This window comes from Talpa occidentalis, unplaced genomic scaffold, assembly GCF_014898055.3.
Source record: "Talpa occidentalis isolate TD23 unplaced genomic scaffold, MPIMG_talOcc4v2.1 talOcc4.12, whole genome shotgun sequence".
NCBI lineage: Eukaryota > Metazoa > Chordata > Mammalia > Eulipotyphla > Talpidae > Talpa > Talpa occidentalis.
The window spans coordinates 51144659-51169527 of NW_023601212.1; positions in this window are offsets into that span (position 1 = coordinate 51144659).

The following is a 24869-nucleotide window of genomic DNA, read 5'->3' on the forward strand; positions in this document are numbered from 1 at the left end:
TGAGGATTAATTCTTCTATTTTCAGAGAAAACTAAGGCTCAAAGAGGTTACAAAAATTGACCAAGATTAGGAAGTAAGCAACAGAATTGTTACTGAGAACCCAGACTGCATGATTCCAAAGTCCATATTCTCTCTATTCTACACCTATAATTTAGGATCCCGACGAAGCGACACAGTATCATGTTGATTAGAGCAGTGCAGTTTGAAGTAGCTTGTCTGTGGACTGTTTGTATCTGTCTAGGGTGAGAGAAGGGATTTTCACCAGAACACAAATCTACATACTGCTTCGTTCATAAAGAAACTCCTGTTTTGAAAGCAAATGTCACCTGTATTGAATGGTGTGCTTAAGGAGGCTGTTGATTTGCTTTCTGGAACAAGCCCCTTATCACAGGCCCATAAGAAATATTTGGGGAGAGGCAGAGGTCCTTGAACCACACTTTGAGTATCACTGGACTTTTACAAGAGGCCATGACTACATTGAATTAGTGGGATCACTGTTACCAAGTGCTGATTCTTGACCTCTTTGGATTGGAATCAAGTTAGTTGAATCCCTTGTACCAACAATAACAATATTATTATCCATCATAGAAATCACAGGCCTACTTTAAAATTCAACATTTCCCACACAGGGAGAGGAGATGGTTCTGAAATATAGTCAGAATCTTGGCTTACATTGTAGTACTTTCTGGAGCTGTGGAATGAAGGAAAAAACAAAGTTCATGTTTGAATTATTAGAACTTTGGTAACTGGGATGAACATGGGAAGGATATGGTGAAGTTAATGACCTAGGTCTTAAAAGTAGAACAAGTTGCTGTGCATTATAATAGAGTCTACGTGTGAAAAATGTAAAGTGCTTAGAGCAGTCTGGGAATGCTGTGCAAAATAAATGGCACCTCTATTATTAGTATCAGCTCTACAAGGAAGCAGATACTTATGTGAAAGAATTTGATGTGAGCTGATGGCACACCTCATTCACAGCACATGGAATGCCATCTTCAAGTGTAATATCTTCACATCTTAAAATCCTTTCACTCTTCCAAAAACCAGTTTTAAAATGCAAACACTCTATCTTTTATTTTATGACTAGTATGACTAGAAGTCAGTTTAATTTCCTATTATATCATTCACAAATTTTCAAAATGAACATTTCATTCATAATTATCAAAAGCATCTATTTCCAGAAAGGGATACATCTGAGCCAAGCTCATTAGGAATTAACTTAGGTCATAGCATTTCCCAAATTGTATTTCATTTTACTATAATGTCTTGGTAACATATTTTCTGTTTAAAAAAGAAAAGATTATCACATAAAGTTGTATGTGATACACACACAAAACACATCAGTATCAAGTTGTTAAAGACCTGACACAGTCTGACAGAAAAGAAACCTTTCTTTAAACTAGAATTTCCTTAGTCAATTTAATCAGAGATTATTTTTGTTAGACAATATCTATTAATATGCCATGGGATATATTTTTGTGTAAGATCACATACTGGCTTCAGAGATTATTTTTCAAACTTAACTGAGAAATTCAGACTTATTAGGAATTAAGACTAGATCAGCCACTTGGAACTGGGGTATATGAGGGAACAGGGGAGTAGAATAATGACATTGAATGAACTCTGTATACACAGAAAGAGCAAAGAAGAGAGAATAATGTGACCTTAAGACAACTTCTAGTCTCTCCACATACTGACCACTGACCTGTGTTAACCTCTAATCCAGTTATCAAGTGGGGAGCCAAGGGAAGATACTTTCTAGTGTCTCATCTAGATCAGCTATCCTAATCTTTTATATTTTTCTTTAAAAAAAAAAAGAAGCGGGAGAAGTGGTGGTGATACAAGCTTGTTTAAGTTTATTTTCCCTTTAAGGAGGTTTTTTTCTTTCAAAAAAAAAAAAAACACAACAAAACAAAGGATTCTGGACTGTTCTAAAAGTCAGTAAAAACGGTTGCCATAAAGCATTTCAGTAATTTTTCATAGTTTGAAAATTGTTGCTTGTTATAACCCAATGTTCCTATCTTCCTATGGCTTACAGCATCAAAAACTAAATTAATATTGTGGATTTGTTTTTTAAAATAATGGGAGTTATTGCAAATGGGCAGATCAACTCCTGATTTCTTTGCCTCATCTTTTATGTCCACTCAGCTTATTGGCAAACAAGTTGAATGACTCTTTAAATAATGTAAGGACTAGGAGATGCTTCATACTCAGTGGCTAACTGGAATTATGCCGTAAGCCAGTAATTGTGTTTCACTAATGTGTTCACTGTTGACTCAGGTTATCATGATCTTAGGAGGGATTAATGAATTTTCATAAAGCCAGGCCTACATATCAAGTGGTCAACTATTGTTATGAGACACACTATAGAGGATTCAGAAGCTTTAAGGACTAAAAAGGCATAAAGTGGGTAGGCTGACAAAGGTGGAGAATAAAAAGAGATACCCAGAAGGCATTGCTAAACTCTGAATAATAGGTATACCTATCACTGGATTTTTTAAAAGTAGCATGAGGTCATGAGTCACTGTTTTTAAACTTTTTCACTTTTCTGTTACATAAGGAGGTATTTTGGTAAAATACATGGTTATGTTGCAAGATAATTATTTATCCATTGAAGCAATTTCAATTAAATCATTTTGGAATATCAATACTTTTTATATCAATACTCTTTGTAGCCAAACAATACTGATACTGTAACAATTATTTTGCCACTCAACAACCTGAGTTATTTTCCTTCATTAATTCCTGGGGGGAAAAACACTTTCTGTAAAATCAGTCTTTTCTTAAGACAGCATGATTATACAGAACACGAGGTCTCTCTTTTCTTTTACCAAGTAGGAAGAGTTTGAATTTGTTGGATAATGACATGTCAACAGTTTCTGATGAACTTCTTAAGAATATGAAATAGCTTTGAATTAAAATTCTTTAATAATTTTCCCTTAAAATTCATTATTCATAATAGAAAAGTCTAGAAAAATAAAATAGTCACTCTAATAATCTTTCAACTTTATAATTCAATCGATACATTGGCTATATGTAGATCTCCAATGGGATGACCATATTTTACAAAAGGACATTGGATACCAGGGTTAGATACCAGAGTTTAGAGAAGGTGGTGTTTACCACTCAGTGCTAAGAAGTGTACAGCTCACAATCAAAGATTTCATATTCCTTCTGATTCTCTGAGAAGTGTTGCTCAAATTTGTAAAATTATTAGTGTCTAGTGATACCTCTTTTATGTTAGGTGTTAAATTGTATTTAGAGTTTTATAGCTAAATAAGATTTCCAGTAACAAGAAGGTAAGTGATGAATACACTATCTTAGATACATGAAAATAAAGGAAAAACAAATTAGCTTGGATGAAATAAGATCTGAGAAAGCTCTAGGTCTTAGATACAAAGGAAATTTCCATTTCTTAAGCAGTTCCAAAGACTTGCTTTTATGCTACTCTTTTAAGATAAGGATAAAGGTCAAATGCAATGTAAGGAACTGAAAAAAAGAAACCTGTTTGGAAACGTTTAAAGAAGTGCACAGAGACATATCCTTCAATCTGGATAAATGTATTTTATGTGAAATGTATTACTAAATGTGCAGTTTTGGAAGGCGTGGACTCAAACTTTCTGTAACACAGTCTTGATCTTTGGGGAACAGAAGACTACTTCTTGCCCTGATTCTCCACCCATGAGGTTTGTCGCCACGTACCACATCATCTGAGCGTCTTTAGCTTCTCATCTGCATCAGTATTGCAATAAGATTCTATGGACTATTGCTCTGATCCTTAAGAACATTTTCACCTTATCATTTAAAAATTCTAAAATTTATGCTAAGTAAAATAAGTCACAAGGAGAACAACAAATACGAGATGGTATCACTTACTGGTGGAATATAAAGAAACTAAGCAAAGGGTCAGATAAAGCAAAACTCAAAACCTAACCCTTTAAAGCTGACTATAGAACTGAGGCTTCTAGGGAGGGAGAAAATGGGGGCGGGAGGATCACAAAGTGGGGAGGGAGCACAATAGGCTATGGTGGTGGACCTATGGGTGCTTTGCTGGAGGGTGCACTATGGTAACAACAACTGCAGGAGACAATTCTATACTCCCCAAATATTCCAAAGTGATTTTGGAGTATATACCTATATGCCAAAGTCATGCAAATCAACATTACCTCAATTAAAAGAATAATAAAATTACAAGGGACAGCAAAAATTAAAAAATTCTCAAAATTTAAAAATTATTTTTATGTTTAGTTTTCTCTAAATGCTATTTTCCAATCCAGTCTTCTTTGAAATTTTGCTCTCAATATATGGTTTTCTTTCACTGTTCTGAAGAAACAAAGATTTATTGCAGCTTTAGAGAAGCTCATTTTTAATAATTCTGAAATGTTGAGCCATTGAAGAGAACCAGACATAGGTTGGGCAGTGAACTAGGGCTTTCTAACAGTTTTCTCTTCAAAAAAATTTTATCACTAAAGCATTTTTTGTGATGATGTTTCAGGTAAGATGGTTGAAATCCTTGGAGAATAACAGAACCCAGAAGGAGTAAAATAACTTCAAAATGCTACCATCAATGTTGACAAACACCATTAACTTCCAGAAGTTCTCACTGACAGTTTCACAGATACAGGCCTTGATCTCATCACCACTCCAGGAAAAAACAAATGAAACGTACGTGAAACAAGTTTGCGACTTCATCGTGACTCCTGAGGTGCTGCTTGCGTTAGGGAAGCTCAAGTGTGAAAAGACAATGAAGATTTCCTTCCGTTTGGCAGGACAAATCAGTTTATAGAGTAAATCCATTGACCAGGAAGAGAAATACAAGCCTCCTTGACCCTGATTGAACTTCCTCGTGTGATTTCCCCGCAGGGTGAGGAAAATCTAGCGGACAGATTCCCAGAACACAGCCAAGGACGAGGAGGCTGCCCCCAGATCCCAGTGGAAACCACGTGGAGAAAGACCACGTGCTCACACCCACGCTGGCAGGGCTGCGAGTGGGAAGATGATACGTGCTGCGAGGCATCCAGTGGCCTCACAGTCCCTCCCGGCTTCTTCCCTTATTATATAACATCCAAACAAGGCTTCAGCGAGAGCCAAATAGCATTTACTTAGCTATGAACTGTACACCACCTGGGTGCTTTCTCCACTGGCAAAATAAAAGGATGGTTACTCAGTTGTTTACTATGCCTTTGGTTACAGACAGAAAGATTATGAAGTCCAATGGAAATCACAACCCATCATTTCTATATCAAGTGTTTTGCTAGACTTCCCCCAAAGTATCCAATTTGATTGCTCAGCTTACTCCCTTTCTCTTTGGTTGGTAAGATTCAAAATGCTCTTTAAGTTTAGCAAGTCAGAAGGACCAGCAGGGGAAATAAGATAGCAGAAAGAACACGAACGAGCTTATCTATGAACTGGGCAGCCAGGACAGAAGTTTGTGTTATTAGTTTAAAAAAAAAATTACTCCTTATGGACCAGAATAATTAAATAAATGTTAAAAGCAGGACAGTTTTATTCATTAACTACTCAATACATGCTTATAAGCACCTGTGTGCTTTCTGCAGCCCAGGGTAGGGGAACTTGTGTCTTAAGACCCTTCCCCTCCTTTCTGAGCATATTCAGCACCACACGAGCACTGCCTCCACCTATGCTCACCTCCCCTATTCTCTGTGTGGGCTCAGTCACAGGAAGGAAACACTTAGCCTGTGTGCTGCTGTCTCTGCCCATCTTCTCAGGCTAGTTCTGACGGCTATGGACTTAGCATTTCCTGATGCTTTACTTTTAACCCTGATTTGGGGCCCATTGTCTTTTTTTTAAATATTTATTTATGCATACTAGAACTGGGGTATAGGCTAGAGGTACAGGGGGTGAGAGGATTCACCAGAGACAGAGTGGGGAGCAGAACAGGCAGATCCACTGAAACACACTGCTGAGGGGAGCAGCGGGAGAGAAAAGAGAGGTCTGCTGTGCCGTGTGGGTAGCTCCCTGGCTGACCAGGGATGGAACTCCTGCTGCAGATGCTGCGGACAGCTTCACAGTGCTGTGCTTAACCCCTTGCGCCACCAGGGAGGCCGTGGGTCCCATTTTCATTTCCTTAAACTTGGTGACTGGATGAAACACCCCTGAAATACATCCTCCTTAAAACCCTGTTTTTCCTTCCATCGCTTGTACTTGTCATTTTCTCTACCAAGAGGGAGCATGCTGTCTGCTATGGACATCATTATGTCCCGCAAATTTCTATGTTGATGCCTAAGCATTGACATTGGGTTAATACCCTAATGTCATGGTATTGGGAGAAAGGGGTCTTTGGAAGGTAAATAGGTTTAGGTGACATCATGAGGGTGGGGACTTCAGGACTTTATAGGAGAATTAGTGCCTCATAAAGAGATTCTGGAGCTCTTGCTTCCTCTCCTCCATACGTATGCAAGGAGGAAAGGCTACGTGAGGAGACAATGAGAAGATAGTCATCTGCAACACAAAGAGCTCTCACTAGACATTCGTTTGACTGAACTTGATCATGGGCCTCTAGTCTCCAGATCTGTAAGAAAGAAGTTCCTGTTATTTAAGATACCCTGTCTATGGTATTTTGTTATGGCAACCCAAGCCAACTAAGACACAGTGCTTGGCAAACATTAGGTACTTAATGTACTTAATGTTGAATAAATTAATGAGTACTCGGGAGTCTCCTTGGCTCCTTGCACTTTTTTTTCTGAGTCTTGAGACATAGATTCAGTTACCCCTCTTCCTTTCATCCTGCAGTCACCAAATTACCCACAGAGTCATCTCCATATCCTCCCAACCTGTATCCCAGCTGTACCAAGACCCTGGTTTCCTCTATCTGGGAGAAGAGGTCAGCCTTCCATCCTCCCTATATCTTACCTTTCACTTGGCATATAAATAGAGCATCCCCAACTATTGCCTTGACTTGTTGAACAATATAATATCAGCCATGTTGCAGAACTCTGTCTGGTCAATGTTAGCCTTGCAGCCACCAATGTGTGTGGTAATCATTCTGGACTCTCTTCCTTTTGCTAACCTGCTCTCAGTTCTACCTTTTCCTCCATTTCCTACAACTTAGTTTGTCTTCCAGCTACCATTTAAATCTAGTCCCTTGATTCTGGCATTTGTTTCTGATCTCTGATTCCTGATTTATGATTGCCTTTTATGGATATGCTCGGGTTTGCCGTATAGTTCTCATATAGCCTAAATTAACTCTCACCCACTCCATTCCTAAGAGACAAAGAGTTGAAATAATGACAATATTGAAATATAATAATAAGCTGTAATGAAAATATGACATGCCATATTAGGTGTGAGGAAGGTCTAAGTCAGTCTTGGAGAGTCAGATCAGTCTACACATAATTATGAATTATGAAGGAAGAGTGGAGTTTATCAGGTAGACAAGAGGAAAGGATAGTTAGATCATAGGCACAAATATACTTTGGTAACAGGTGGCTGTGTAAGACGAACGTGGAGGGGGCGTTCAAGATATTCAGCCTAGGTTTCTGGCTCCAGCTACTGGGAACTGTTCTCCATATTGAGAACACTGAAAGTTAGGAATTGTAAGGTATTGGCTTCAGCAAATATTTCTTCATAGAAAATATAAATTACTACTATAAATTTCTGTACTTAAATATTTAAAATGAATACTAGAATGTTTAAAAATATCATTTACGTTTGGATAATTTGTCGAAGTATGATTTTTGACTCACTAAAGGAGTTTTTATAAATTCTTTTATTAAAATACAAATTTGAGCTGGCATACATTCTTTGAATAATAGCACTACGCAAGAATTCTATAACCTAGGAGTTTAATACTTGACCTTGCTTGGTTAGTCCAAACTTAGGACATTCACGTGCTGGTATATTCCATAGAACGAATTCAGCTTGGTGAAGTGTTTGCCACATGAAATCCTGAAATGGTGAAGATCAGTATAAATTGGCCTTGCTTAGTGAGATGTACTATGGATTTTGTACCTTGATCCTGATGTCTGTTTTCACTGTGAGTTGTTAATAGTGATCACAAAGTGCATTTTACCTTAGAATTGGTAGAATTAAATAAATTGAAGACTAATTCTAACTGTCAGATTTAGCCACCATTGAGCAAGATTTTCACAGGTTCTGAAGTATTGATAAACTTCAAGCACCTAACAAAGTGAAGTACAAAATTATGGCAAAAGAGCAAAGTAAATTACATGTAAAATCTTTGAAAGTGCTCTTTATTTGATGTGAATTTTTCTTGACAGATATGTAATTTCACTTAAATTGAGGTGGGCAATCCCTAGGAGAGAGAAATATCTCAATACTAGGCTCTGCTGTTCACATTCCTTCATTGTGAGGTTGATTTTATTGTTTGTACGAATTTGAGATTGGAGGAGGTTGAGTGGCAAGTCATACTACTTCCTGAAACCTCCGGCTTCATTTTAATAGCTGAATACAAAATATGCATGTGTATTTTGTCTTTTAATTACTTTAAGGAGAAAATAAGTCCTAGGGGAAATGAAAGTTGGTTATATTCTCAGCTAATTTAATTTTTATTGATACGACTGAATAAAACTTTTTCTTGAATGTTCACAGAATTTTATTTGTACTGTCCAAAAACTGCAAACAAATGGAATGTCCAGCAACAGGTGAATGGATGAAGAATGGAATACAACTAGCAATTTAAAAGACTAAACCACTGATGCACGCAACAACACAAAATAATGCTTTGTCTTCCTGGAAAGCATTCTACAGCTTATTCATGTTCTACATTTCCTAACACACTGTTCTAGGAACTGAATGTTTGTGTCCCTCCCCTCCTCCTTATCAAAAAATAAATAAATAAAAATCCAGACCATGCAGTACTGACTAGGGTGATTAGAAACTTTTGGAGGACTTTTTAGAGGAGAGAGACAAGATCAGATTTGCATTTTGCAAAGTTTGTGATTCCAGTCATGCCTGAGGATAGATCCCTGCAGATGGTGTGTTGCCTTAAAACACCACCAATTAAACAAAGAAAATTAGTTAAAGGGAAACTCAATGTTTATTGCAATGTCCCCAAAATATTTAAAGGGCAGATAACCTTAGCACAGTGACAGTGAACCTCTTCAAATTTCCTCGCCAAGTTTCTTTCTTCCTAAAATAGTGAACTCAGTTCACATGGGTTGTCTTAAGTCCTTTGTCTTTCATCCTTTCCTATTATTTGTTGCTTCCCTATTTGGCCAGTAGTCCTTGAATATAAATCCAGACAGACTCTCTCTCATCAGACCCAATGGGAGGCTCTTTGACTCTAGGGGTTTGCCATGCAGTAAAGTGTTCTTTGTCACTCTTATAAGACACTACTATCATATCCATGGGGATTATTAGGGCGAATGTAAGACTCTGACTGATGCTTCCTTTTTTAAAAAAATGCAAATCCTAATTATTTACACCTGAAATTGTTCCTCCTTTTCCATCTGACTGTAGTTCTGTCACACTCCTCCAAGCTGGACCATCAGCACCCTGGCCATGTGGACGGTTTATTGGAATGTCACTGTTGAAGGCCCAGAACTGTGTCTGGGAGTTCTCACAGGGGGAGCAGTGCCCCCAGGCTCTTTTGGGGAAGCCCATTTCTTTATTTTTTAAGAAAGATTTATTTATTTATACATACAAGAACTGGGGTACAAGCCAGAGATGTGGGGGGTGAGAGGATTCACCAGAGACAGAGTGGGGAACAGAACAGATAGATTGGCTGAAATACACTGCTGAGGGGAGCAGTGGGCGAGACAGGAGAGGTCTGCTGTGCCATGTGGGTAGCTCCCTAGCCAGAGATTGAACTCTTGCTGCAGTGGCTGCAAATAGCTTCATAGGTTGCATCTTAACCCCTTGTGTCACCAGGGAAGCCCTGAAGAGCTCATTTCAACACAGGATCTACTGGCCAGAGGGGAGGCAGGTTGGAGAGGAGTCAGACAGAAAACTAGGAGGGGACTCCCAAGAAGCCGGTTTCTGGCAGAAATCAGACTTTAGAAATGCATGAAAGCACATTCTCTTAGGATTTAAATTGATTTCTGGGGACTGGAATGTTTTGGATGCCATGCATGGAGCAATTAGTGGCAAAATAGTGCTTACATATTCTGGGCCAATCACTTTATATTTGTGTATTTTATAGTCTACTAATTTGTATAGTAATATTGAAACCTTGATTTTTACTTTAGAAGTTTATTTCAATGGCAAGGGCTTCCTAAAGAAATCTTTGTAGACCAATTATGAAGGATTTTTTTTTTCCTTTTCTAAACAGCTCCTAACACGCTATATTTGCTTTTATTAAATTTCTGTTAAAAAACTATTTAGAAAAAAATGCTTATTTTTAAGAAGACTTTGAGAGATCTAATGTACTAAAAGTTCTTAATATCACTGTGAAAGACACTGAAAATATCGTCTGATGAATGGCTATAAGGAGGGTTTCCTTAGATTTAGAATCAGCACAAACTTGAATTGCTTCCATGCAATATATTATCAAAACAACCATTTTGCAACTCAGTTGAAATTTAAAGAGTTTTTCTCCAATGAATGTTCAAAGAAACAGATGGGTAAAGTACTAAATTTGGAGTTTAAAAACTTTTATGTTCCAATAATAAAAGGAAGTATGAGTTTTACTGTCTGCTTTCCACTACCAAAAAGCCCTTTTTACACTTTAAAAAAGAGATCAATGTTTAACTACTAGCAGTTCCTTTGTAAATTTATGGAAATCCATGGCATAATTCATAAAGAATAAGATGTGAAACAGACAAATCATAACCTTACTGACATGCTTAAAAATTCTGACAATAAAGTAGAAATTCAAGTGAATTAATAAATTTTTGGCATCACTGTTGATTTTAGCATATATTTTCTCTCTAGTTCACAGATGACAGAAAAGTAAATTGGACTAGGTTGGCGCACAGGGGACACTAGAACTTCCCTTCTCTAAGCAGTGCTTACTTTTTTTCTTTTTTGTATTATATTTCCATATGTTTTTCTTTGCTTTTGAAATGAGAATGTAAAATATGGACTTATTAGTTTTTGAAGATCATGAAAGGACTTTCAGGACATGTAAAGCAACTTGGATTTTATCCTAAAAGTGATGGGGGTTTCCTGATTACCTTTGCACTTTAGAAAGTCTGTCTTCCAAACTTCACTGTTCTTTCCTTGAACCACTTGTGTCAAATCTCAACTCCACATCTCATTTTTATATTATCTAGTAACATAAATGATAGAATTGTTAATTGTATCATGGGCAAGTTGGTCCTGGGGATCCTACATTGAGATTTTAGACATACTTGTAGCATATGTATGTTCTGTATATTCTGATGGCTTTGAAGTTGTCCCTTCCACTGAAAAGGAAATAAATTTCAGCTGCTGGTACAAAGTATGATTCCTAACACTGGATTTATTTCTATAGAAAACTCAATTTATCTTAGAAACTACTGTTAACAACAGTGAAAGTTAAGGCCAAATATTGATGTGCAGGGTTTCAATTGTAACCACTCCTGTTCCCCAAATTTCAGTTTGGATCTACACAACCCATTCAATAAGACAGTACAGCTGTTGCTGCTGCTGATGGAGAATCGTGGTCAAACATATCCAAGACTTTCTTGAGGTAACCAAGAAGTTCCACACCTTGCAAATTAATAGTAGATCAATCAACTCCCTTCCATCTTTTTACTCTGGGTTGTATTCAGATCTGTAAGTCTTAGGGAAAGACGAATTTTACCAACCACAATCACTTACTCCCATTGTTCAAATCAACATAAAGCTGAAACTCCTAGAGCTGCCTAGAACAAAACAGACACTGTGCTGGGAATTTTAAGTAAATTCTCTTCAATAACAGCAATACTGGTACTAGCATCAATATATGGACAAAAAGAGGATTCTACGGTAAATAGCAAACAACTGTGTTCATGTTTACCACGGAGCATTAAAACGAAGGATTCTCAGCCCAGACATTATTGGTTTTTAGGCAGCACATTTCTTTGCTGTGTGGAAGGCAAGATGTTTAGCAATTCTGGTTCCTGACCACCAACTGCTCACAACAACAACCAGTCAACAATGTGACCCCTTCACCCACATTTCCAAATGTCCGCTAGAGGGTTGGTTTCATCCTAGGTGGGGATGAAGTGATAACTATCCTTATTTACTCAAACCTTGCTCTAAAAATAATTTCAGAGTTCAGCTTTCTCGTACAAGGCAAAATCCTTGATCAAGTTACTTGACAGACCTCATGAATGGAGCCCTTCTGGCTGCTATGTGGATGAGGAAGGCTAGGATTATGAACAGTTCACTTCTTGCCCTCCCACTAATGTTAGGCCCAGCGTACATTCAATGAGGGTGTAACATTGCTGCCATAAAGCAGAGGTTCCTACATTGATGTGCTAGGAATCCATGGAGCATTTATGGCAATGCAAATTTTGATCCAGTAGGTTAGGGTCAAGGGCCAGGATCGGCATTTTACAGAATCACACCAGATAAATGTGACTCAAGTTGTCACCTTTATTCTTCCTATACACGCTTCCTTAAAAGATTTCACCTCCGGGGAAACTCTTACAGACCAACTGACACTTAACACCAACTGGCATGCAGGAAAGGGGGCAGTGTCTCAGTATAAGTTGAGGGAAGTATTCTAGGAAGAGCAAACTATGATGATCTTGAGTATAAGTCTTTTGGCAGTGGGTCAGAGCTCAGCTCTACCTCAAGAAAGGGGAAATAAATAGTCTGGTCCTCTGGGATTGGCCATAGTTCATAACAGTGGCCTCTCTATCACCCTCACCAGAGAAGAACCATGAACGAAAATAAGGGAATGCTCTCAGCACACAAGTGGATGGAAATGAAGAAAAGGAGTATGGCTTCCTGAGCTATGATAGACAGGAAACAGGAAGTCTATGTCCAAGACACAAACCTTTGCCTGACTGGGGCCATTTCAAATAATGAAGAGTCTGATCAAAAATATGAACTGGATTCAACCTCATTCTTGTTAACACTTTGTAGCAGGAAGGTGTGTACACTATAACCTACTTAAAGTGGAAGCCTACCTCCCATAGCTCTTCATTTATTGGGCTGGGCCCAGGTAAACTTGAGGAAGGAGGTGACCTCTGTCCTCAGTGTTTTGTTCCCTTATTCCCCACCTTGTTTCAGCACCCGTTCCTCTTCTACCACTTCAGGCCAACAGGGAATACTCTCAGGCTTATTTTTGAAGAAGTTCATTCTCAGCTGCTTCTTACTTAATCCTCATTGGCAGTTTAATAAACAGAAACCAAATTAAACATTTTCTCTGGGAGGTATTTTTTCAAGTGGTTCCTGAAAATGAATAGATAAACCTCTACCATGCAAAAGATGCAAAAGCAAATTATGAAATCAGTCACTCAGGCCAATGGGTCTTTTGGGCCGTCTGTTCAATAACCTTGAAGTAAAACAAGACATCCTTCATAAGGCTGGTGATGTGACGGCATGAGTCAGAATTTCATCTAAATCATATCAAATGGTTGGAAAGGACTTTGAATGATCGTGTGACCCATCTGTAGGCTTTTAGGCACTTTTATGCTTTGACCATCCTGAGAAATGATACTTTTTCTTCTTTGTATAAATTTCTACTAAAGGAGATTATGATGAATAATGAAAGTACTCATCACATTCATTTCTCTCTGATTGGGTCTGTGACAGTGGTGTTCTACACTGAGCTGACTCTGCCACCATGACCCCATTGTGTCGATTCCCTCTCCTCAGCCCCATCCCCCCCACACCTGGCTACCTATTTGACACACTGAAACCCAAGTAATCTTTTACAAATGCTAATTAGATCAAACCAATTCCTTGCTTACAATGGTTTTGTGGCTCCTCACTGTTCTAGATTGAAGACATGCATGTCCTACAAGCCCTTTGGTGATGCTGACTTAGCTTGTGTCTCCTCATCACACTCACCTCCAGCCTCTCAGGTTCCCCTTTTTATCTTCAGATGTGCCACTATGCACCTGTCATTTCACAGCCTCTACACAGGTTGTAATAGCTCCTGAGGTCTTTCCTCTGTACCACTCAATCTCACTGTCACTGAGTTGTTTAACCTCTATTTTTGATCCATTATACCCATCACCACTTCTCTTTATTTACATATTTGTGTGCTTGTTTGATTGCTTTCCTTACTAGACAATAAGTTCACTGAAATGCGTTCTTGAGTCTCTTTTATTCATTAGAATATTCCCAGGTCACAGAGTAGGTCAGTGATACCAAAGCACATAAAATTACTATATTTGAAGAAATGACCATTTTTGGTTCACCGTTAGAGGTCTTACAAGGAACTCCAACTCCAAACCAGGTAAAGCAGGCCATCCACTGCACTGCTCACTATCAGACGGTCTGTCACATCCTCTCTGTGGGCCGAAATTTTCTCACCTAAAGTTGCAGTTCTTAGGACTCAGATTTTTGGACCAACAAGGGACCACTGAACATGTTAGTCACCTCACAAGTGATTTCCACCTTTTGTGGTTTCCTTTTAGGCAGCCAATGAAAACTAGGTTTCCACATTTGAGAAATTAAACTTGGGTTCAACAGTACGCACTCTAGCTAGACCACAGTGACTCCCAGGGAGTGCCTGTTTCTGTGCTGGTGCCTGCACCTGCGCCCCCACTTGCACTCCACCACAGTGAATCTGGAGGGGGTAAATAGGCACCTCTCTTTCCCTGACTTATCAGAGAGATTTTTGTTTTAAAAGATAAAGATTTTTCCTTAAACTATCAGTCAGTTTTTACTTAATCTAAATTCAAAACTTTGTTAACATGATTTTTTTAAATTAATTGTGTATGCAATTTTTAAAATAACAACCACCATTTATGGAGTTCCATGTGCCTGACCTCTTACTGCAATATCTTATTTGTTTCTCAGACAGGTATGATAATTAACCCCTTCACCCCATTTTACAGATAAGGTAATTTTGGTTCAGGAAGGTTAAGCAAGTTGCCCAGACTCAGCTTTGGACATATCCACATTCAAATTCCAGTTGTGGCTGATTCTAAAGCCTGTGCTCTTCTTTGTCTCACTTCTTCTTTAGAATGAGACCCCAAGGCACTGCCTTTCTATTGCCTAGACAAGATGCTGCTTGATTCATGAAATATTAAATAAAACTAGCTAGATGAGATTTTGTCATCTGTTTGCCCCTATATATGATAACATAATATATATATTAGTGAAACAAACCAATATTAATGGTGTTATCTCTTAAACAAAATGTATATGGAAAACCTAACTTGGAAAGTGTTCAGAACACTGTGGGCATTTCCTGAAATGTCAATGTCTGATTATGTCCTAATGACATATCCTATATTATTTCTCCCAAACATCAAGCTTATCAACTAATAGTAAAATGAGATTTTACTATATTTGCTAAGATTTAACCTGTGTCCCATTTTCATAGGCAAACTCAGAGGAGTGGTTTCCCATGTGAAGACTTGGAATCGGCAGAATCAGATTCACCTGGTGACTTATTAAAACTATCCAGTCTGACTGAATCAGACATTAGAGGGTGGCGTGGTGTAAGGGCCGGACTTGGACACGGTGCAGGTTTTCTGATCCCATGCAGACCGGGTAAAGGAGGAGTCAGAGTCCTCAGTGGTTCTGCAGGTCTTTTATTGGGGTTCACCAGGCATATGGCAGGCAGGGGTGCTGGCTGGGGGGCTGGGAGGCTGGCAGGCCTCCCAGCCCCCAGCAAGTCTTTACTCTATCTGGGCTCTCTGGCGTTCTCTGCTTCTGCGTCGGCTTCTCCTTCAGGTTCTGCTGCTGCTGGCTGGGGCTGCTGGCATCACCCCGTGACACCGCCCTTAAAAGCACAGTCTTAGCTCAGCTGAATCCCATCTACCTATGCCCACACCCTATTCCAGGTGCCCGCCATCAGGCATGCATTCAGGACAAGGATCCATCATCTATCCTGATGGCGGAAGGGCAGAAAAGCCTGACATTTTCTTTACCCTACACGTGGGTACAGCAATTCACATTCTACCCAACTCTCCATTTGATTCTGATGCAAAATTTGAGAATCACTGCCTAGGCGACCTGAGAATAGAGCAGCTCTTACTTGCCAACTAAGATAATCATCTGTCCACACATCTGTAAAGCAACCAACCCATTCCAGGCAGGTTTATGAATGGTTCTAGCAGCCACATGCTCTTCGCTGTTGTTTGTAGTCGCCACACTCCTCCGTACACTCCACTCCTCCACCCTCAACACCGCACTACCACTACCCCGCACTCTGCTGCACCACCCTTATAAATCAGTCTCTCAGCTCAGGTGTACCCACCTACGCATGCCCACACCCTACTCCAGGTGCCCGCCATCAGGCATGCATTCAGGACCACAGGGCTCCGTCATCTAGCCTAATGGCGGGAGGGCAGAAAAGCCTGACACCTTTTACCCTACCCTACAACATCCTACTCACTTTCCAGAAGCCACTGCTGGATGCTGGAGGATACTTTTCTTTCAAGCCCCCCAGTGTGAGATGACCTAAAAGTCTTCTACAGGTTTTGGTTTGATGTGAAATGGCATCACAAAATCTTATAGTGGTTAAGTACACAGGCAATGTTAGTGCAAAATTTAAGGTGGATGTTGTGATGAATTGCAAAAGGTCATTGTGCTTTTTGGTTAACTTTGTCATGTTTCTCCACTTCTGCTTTGGTCAAGAACAGGAGGCGGAAGTTCTGAAGCATCAGGAAAGCAGCTCTTGGTATTTCCGGACTCACTGAGACCGGAAAGCAGCGGAAGAGTCAAATCTTGCTTGTTAGAGTTCCAATTTGATTTCCAATTCAAGGTGCACAGGATCAAAGGTCTCCTAAGTACAGATCAGCATCCCAACTTTGATGCTTATCTAAATAAGCAGCTTGGAACTCTGCTCTACTAGTTGTAACAGGTGATAGAGATAAAGAGATAACCCAGCTGAGGAAGGAGGGGAAATTCCCACCTCACAGCTGGAAGTAACAATACTGGAACTTGTGGTTGCCTTTCTCTTGAATTTTCTAAGGTGCAGGTGCTGAAATCCTTAAGTAAATTGAAGATTGAAGATCTCTGAACCCAAGTAAACTAAGAGGAGAAACAATTTCCACATATGGGTTCTTTCATTATGTGGAAAAATAGCAGATGAACTCGAATGAGTTACCTTGCCAAAAATTTTAGCTGCAGTTGACTCTAACTTGTGTTATATGATTTCTAAAATAAGCTAAGGCATATGGAGGTAGAAGAAACAGACAAGATCATAACATGTTTTCCATTAATTATTTTGCTTAGATTTCCTCTTTTGTTTTTGTTTGTTTCCATAGAGAAGAATAATTAGTCATACTAAAGTAAACCACAGGAAACTGAGATTATCTTTATGTTTTTATTGCTTTACCACTTGTTTATGAAAATATCTAAGTTTCAGGAATATAGCTACATACCTTGGTACATAATTCACACCACACCCTCCAGCAAAGTTCTAGTGACATTCACCACCACTGTAGTACCAGGAAGGCACAGTGCAGGATCTCTATGATCCAGGCAGATAGGTAAAGGAGGGTCCTAGGAGCCCTCCATGACTTCTTCAGGCTTTAATTGAGCTTTTTATAAGGTGGGGGTGCTGGGGGGCCGGGAGGCTGGCAGGCCTCCCAGCCCCCAGGGATTCTTCACTCTTTCTGGGCTCTCTGGCATTCTCTCATGGTTTCTGCTTCTCCTTTCCTGCTCTGATGGTTCTGCAGTTCTGCTCTTGTGTTTCTCTCTCTCTCTCTCTCTCTCTCTCTCTCTCATATTCTAGTTCTCTTTCTGCTGGTGTCCCCATGACGCTGTCCTTATAATCCCAGTCTCAACCCAGGAATGCCCACCTATGCATGCCCACACCCTACTCCAGGTCTCTGCCATCAGGCAAGCATGTAGGACCGCAGGGATCTATCATTAATGCTAATGGCAGGAGGGCAGAAAAGCCTGATAATTTTTCACTTACCCTACAAGCACCAAATTGCCCTCCTCTACCTCATTCCTCCTACCCTTTACTTTCACCTCTGGTAGCCACCAATTTGTTGTTAGAGTCTACAAGTTGCTTTTGCTTTGTTTTGTTTGTTTAGTTTGTCTATTTTCCATATATGAGTGAAGTCATCCAGTATTTGTCTTTCTCTTTCTGGCTTATTTTGCTTAGCACAATTACCTCCAATTTAATCCATGTTGAGGCAAAGGCAAGATTTTATCTCTTTAAAAAGCTGAATAGTATTTTATGGATTGTTTTTAAAATAGTGAGCTTCTAAATTAACAAACCTGGAGGATAATGTGTGAATCAAACATGCGCACTTGAGTATAATTGAGGCAGCTAGTAAAACACACTCATCTAAAAAGGAGGTGAGTGTTTTTGCTGTTACCAGGATCTGACATGATAACTCAGTCCCACAACTAAAGTAAATGGAACAAAAACAAAGAGGTATTTTGGTCATAGTTATGGTTTAGAATCTTAAGAACCACTAATTTGGCCCTGTTATATGTTGGGCTAAAAGGAATTAGTTATGCAATGCCAACTATAAAATATTTGGATTAAGATAATAACATAAGCCTTTGGTAAATACACTTGGGACAAAGTGATGTAACAGTACTGATTTCCTCCTTTAGACCTAAAACTTGAAATTTCTTATAGAATCCATGTTTCTGCTATTGATCATTCAGGAAACTTAGAACTTCCTAAAGAGCTTGCCATATATATTTCTAACCTATATAAAAGAACACCGATACATAAATGCCATATTTTCTGCTAGCCTAATGTACTAAATCAGTTTCTGGCATAGTCTGAAAACACAAATCACTCCAATCTTAGATGAGAAGTTCTTGATTCTAAGTTGATCCCTGCCATGAAAACTAATCTTTGCTTTAGATCTCCACCTTGTGGTTAAAGGTTTAAAATATAAATTCCTTTGGATTTTATGACCCTAATTGATAGATTCTTTGATAAAAGGAAGTCAAGATAGACCCTTGTCTGAAAATACTGAGACTCCTAAGTGGGTGTTTAGAAATTCATAATTCATGTTTAACTTACTGCAGAATGGCTTTTTCCTCTAAGGTACTCTGTTGCTACTTTTGGTTCATCTACCTTGAAAAATTAGTTTTGGGTGTCTTAAGAATTGAAGACAACTTCAAAGACCATATTTTGTGTTAGGGGTGGAATAGAAGGAACTACTTAATGGAAAATTCATTGTAGTATCTCCCCTTGACTTCAGTAAATGGCAGTGGGTGGGTTATCAGGAGTCCACAGCTTACAAACTTAGAACACTGGGGGAGAAAAGTAAGAAGTACCCCAGCATGTGATTTAACTTTGGTCCAAGAAATCAGTTAATTGATCACTGAAACATCATGTGGTTTCATTTTCTTTTTTCCCCATCACAACAGAGAGAGACTCTGTGGCATCCTCTGGGTGTCCAGCAGTGCCTGGGCAGTTTACCCACCCTGGAGGTCCAGCCCAAAGTCCTGCCAAAAGTGAATATGTTGGGGCCTCCCCTGGTGGCACAGGAGGTTGCGCGTAGTGCCGTGAAGCTGTCTGCCACCTCTGCAGTGCAGGTTCGATTCCTAGCCGGCCAGGGAGAAACCCACATGGTGTGGTAGACCTCTCCTGTCTCGCCCGCTGCTCTCCTCAGCAGTGTATTTCGTCAGTCTGCCTGTTCTGTTCCCTGCTCTGTCTCTGGTGAATCCTCTCACCCTTCCGCTCATCTGGCCTGTACCCCAGTTCTTGTATAAATAAATAAATAAATAAATCTTTAAAAAAAAGTGAACATGTACTAAGATCCCGATTAGAGCTCTTTGGTTTCTAAGACTAGATTTACATGATTTAGTAAGCAGAGTATTTTATAATACTCACTTGCTTATATATTTCCTTGACTGCTATCTGTTTTTCACACTTCAAGGGTCAGTGGTGACTCCTCCTTAAAATATACTCCAAATCTGACAAACGGACTCATCCTTGCCACTGTTTATGGCAACCAGACTGATGCTATTAGAACATGTCAGGTTCCCAACACTCTGCTTCAAAACCTTCCATGACTCCCTTGTTACTCAGAGGAAAAGTCCACATCCTTGTAGTGGCCATGGAGACTCACTCTGCCCATGTTGCCCCTTGAACCTCACTTTCTCTACGACATGCCCTCTTTCTGCTCAGCCACACAGCAGCCTCCTTGGTGGTCTGGGCACAGAAAAGCCTCAGCATGCCCACTCCACCTGCCTGAAGTGCCCTCCTTTCACACCTGCATAGTATCCCTTCCTTTTCTTTACAGTTATTAAAAAATTCATGTTGCTTTCCTGGACACCCTATTTAACTTTGTGACACTCTTCCTACATGCCCAATCCTGCCTCACTACTTTATTTTCTTGGCCCTGTCCTACATACCATACATTTTACATATTTATCTTATGTATCATCTAACTCATCCACTAGAATATAAGCTCCATGAGTAGGGACTTTGCTTGTTTTGTTCACTCTTGTATTCTTGGCACTCATGATAGTGCCTGGATTTAGGTAGGTAACAGTAAATATTTAGGAAAGGAATGACTATCTAACCCATTTTTCTTTAAGTTCCTAGGATCCATCACTCGTTTGTTGACATTCCAGCTTGGAGCACAGTGCCCAACACTTAGATGTTTATTAAAGATTTGGTGGAGATTGAATGACTATTGAAGCACCTTCCCGAGAACTTCAATTTGTTGCATATGTAAGCATAACTACTTTTCCTTATTACTGACTTCAAATATTCTCTTTGGAAGTGCCCCTGAAAAATATCTTGTCCACATTTCATATTATTTCTGTCAGTTTGATTATTGGAATCGTCTTATTTAAGTATTTAAGGTTGTTCATTTGAAAATTTCATTCTTAAACTTCATCTAAAGCTTTTCTCCTCCCCTTTCCCTGATATTGTTTACCTGGTGATGTGAAAATACAGTGAATATGGATTTTCTCACACGTTCTTCCTTCTTCCTTTTCCCTTTGGAACTTCCTTTCCATGCCTATTCAGACCCTAGGCTCCCCAAGTTTCTTACAGGCAGCTCAGCAGGAGAGAGAGGAAACTCTCCTCTCTGAGTATGGATAGATTCATGTTTTAAAGTTCCATTTCTTGAACTTTCCTAAGCATGTGAATGGCCTACTAGTCTCGATAAAAGCAGATTTTGATTCCGGAGTTTCAGGGAAAGAAATGGAGGCTGCATTGCTACCTACTCCAAGGTGGTGCTGATATTATTGCTTATGAGAGGGTCACACTTGAGGACAAGGGATGGAGAAGACCTCTGTGCATTCTTACCTGTAACAGGTTAGTCCCCAGGGAAAGGGTAGGTTCCAGGTTCTCTGTCCCACCCAAGGAAGGGTGGACTGGAAGAATGAGGAGAAACTAGAAAAAAACAGGGAGAAGGAAAGAGAGCAAGAGGGAGACCTGGAGGAGGTACCTTGAGGAGACATGTGAAGAAGCTGCACTTGCTTCTCAGCCTTGGACTTGTCCCTCAACCAGGGACTTGGGACATAGAAGGAGACACTTGAAAGAGACAGAGACTGAGTGAAAGACCTGTGGGGAGGCTGACAATGGCAGCCTTTATCTTGATACGGGTTTTGAATTTGTTCTTTTCCTTCCAGACCTGCCTGGCCCCTTCTGCCCCTTTCCTATGGGTCCTCACCAAAAGGTGCCTTAGACTTGTGGCAAGCTTTTGGGCCTCAGTGGTCCTGCTTTGGGCCAACCTGTTTGGCTGGACATTTACCCACAAGGGGATGGATGACTCTGTGTGTTTGATTTGGAAACTATATTCTTTCTCTTCTCTTCTCTTTATTGCCCACTAATTGCATTAAAGTTATTTTCTATTTAAGGTTTTATGCACTAGAGTATGTTTTGTCTTAAGGCAGCTGATGGCAGAACATATTTAGAGCAAGCAGCTTTGGGGATTTCAGGGTACCCCTAACTCTGCCCTATAACAGTGTCAGGGAACAAGGAAATCATTTCATACCCCTTTGGGCTCTTCTTGGTTAGCAAATAATTAAATTAGACAGGCTGATAATATAAAAAGTCAAAAGGAAGTTTAATAATAGAATGTACACATTCTGTATACATGAAAGAGACACATTTTGACTGAATAAGTTGCCATGGCTTTACATGCCATCTTAAGCTATAAAGTTTACCAAGAAGGCATTGTAAACAAAAGCATACAGACTTTAGTTCAGACTTCTTCATTTTTTAGGTTATTAGGTTTTTCCCTGGAAATGTCCTTACAGAGAAGTTCACATATCAATGTCTCTCAAAAGCAACCTCCATTCAGCCATAAGAGCCACTCCCATGAAGTCAACATTTTGCCAAAGACATGTTTTGGGGTGGTGGATTTTGCTCTCACCTTTAGAAATTCACAAGAAGTTCCACAATTCAGACACTGAGTTGTTCAATTATTTCATACCACTGGTCCCTCAGTCTTGACAATAGATCAGTACAACTAAACAGTTATGTTCAATTTCTGGAGGTAATCAAACAGGCGAGTCCCCGAATCATATTTATATTGTGCAAGCAATAAAAGGCATTTCTATGAAAGTGAAAGGAAAACAAAGGTAAAAGATTAAAGCAAACCACAAGTTCATTTGGAGACCTGGTGATCTCTTTGAAGTTAATATCAGGTTCTCCATATCTGTTTTGCATGTTTGTAGAAAAAGACAGTTTTAGTTTTTAAGCAAGACAAGCCAAAAATATTGGGAACAAAAACTGGAAAAGTTAGTTTGAAAGTCAGAGTCAGATATTAGAAAAATTCAGGATCCATTCTACTTTACATGTAGGAAAAAAAAAAAAAACCTCAAAAAATGTTGAGGACTAGAGCTTGATGGCCACAACAACTATTTTGCCAAAACTCACTTTTTGCTCCAACTTCATCCTAATTCTGACAAATAATTATAGTAATTAATTCATTTGCAAGTTGAGACGTGTTACAATAAACTTGGCCTGTTTTTTTTTTCTGCATAAATATTAGAAGAACAGTGAGGAGCAAACTCCAAGTCGGTGAATAATATCATGAATTAACGCCATCCCCTGACATTATTCCAGACTCCACTCCCATCTCCATGCTGAGAAGTACTCAGGCACCAAGGATTATAACTCCCAGCATGCCCTGAACCTGATTTTCTGAATGGGGGTGAGGGTCTGAGGGGAAAGGTAAGCAGTCATGTCTGGTTTAAAAGACTGAAGACATGTGTGCTCTTGCTTTCTTGTTTTTCCAGCTTTGACTCACACCTGTTCTCAGCTCAGCCATTGCTGCTGGTAGAACAAACAGCAGCAAACCACATGCTAGCCTCGTGCTCACGCTCGCTCTCACTCTTCTTCCTCTTCTTAAAATCTAGATCACCCGTTTCCACCAGGGTTGCTTTATAACATAAACACATAAAAATATAAATAATCACATAGATGCTTTCAATCTGCTTTGCTGGGAGTTTTTCATAAGGAATCTTAGATTGTGCTTTTTTTTTTTTTTTTAAAAAAAAAAAGACTTATTTATGCAGACAAGAGCTAGGGTACAGGCCAGAGGTGCAGGGGTGAGAGGATTCACCAGAGACAGAGTGGGAAGCAGAACAGGCAGACTGACTGAAATATACTGCTGAGGGGAGCAGCGGGAGAGACAGGAGAGGTCTGCTGTGCCATATATGGCTTAACTCCCTGGCTGGGGATCGAACTCGCGCTGCTGTGGCTGCGGGTAGCTTCACAGTGCTGAGGCTTAACCCCTGTGCCACCAGGGAGACCCCAGATTGTGCTTTTAATGGCCTCTCAGGGCTCAGGACCATGGCATGTTCTCACCACCAGATTTCACTTGTGCTACCTGTATCTGTGGGTAAGTGTCTCTTTACTTGAGGTCCACAAAATGTTTTGAGGTTCCTAGTGTGTCATGGGGTGACTCTTTTTTGTAACTTTATGAGCAAACTATCAGGCTTTTTTTCCATCTTGGCTCTGCAAGCAATCTAATTCCTGAAAACAGTCTGGCCTCAAATACGATATTCCATCAAAACTTCAGCAATGCAAGTAATTTTCCAGTAGTCTGTTATAGGAGAGTCTCACTGCATTTATGCAAACAAACATGTTTTCATGAGAAATAATAATACTTACTAAGATTTTTCACACCCTGAGAGTGCCAGAGAAAGAAAAATGTAAATGTTTCAGTTCTGCTCACAAAAAGATGTAATATACCATGCTGCATATCACAGTTTAAGAAAAGAAAAAAGTTACCTTAAGCCTGAAAAAAAATAAAAAATCATTAATATTTTAAACAAAAAGTCATTAAACTTATCTTAGTCTTACTTAGTTCATTCAGTTCCATGTGGAAAATCTTGATCCCTTGGTAGCAATTTTTATGATCCATTTTTCCCCCATAAACTCTGTACTTTCTTATCCTCATTCAATTTCATGATAAACTTTATTCATAGAGTATTTGTGAAAGTTTTTTCTCCCTGAATTTATCTAAATACAAAGAATTAGAATAAATAACTTCTACAAACAGCGAAAGTTTATGAAATGATCCCAACTGGAGATCAGTTTATCATGTAATTGAAAAGGAAGTTTGTTCCAATTTGTGACATACAATATTTTAGAAAAGCCATATTTGATAAATAATATTATACTAGAACATATCAAACTTTAAAGAAATTTCCCATAAGTTGACATCATTCACATCAATACCCATGTATATGTCAAGAAGATTTAACATTTCTCCATATGTATCAAGACTTCCCATGAAGTTTCAACATACCAAATAGGCCTAATTTATTTATTTCTCTTCCCACAAGGAGAACAACTTTTATGGCTTATCTCAGTAGGTCTTCTGAGACTTCCCATATTTCTTCCTAAAGTCTCCCCCAAAGACATTATTTTAGAATTTTGATTTTGGGGAAGTTTTGTCATA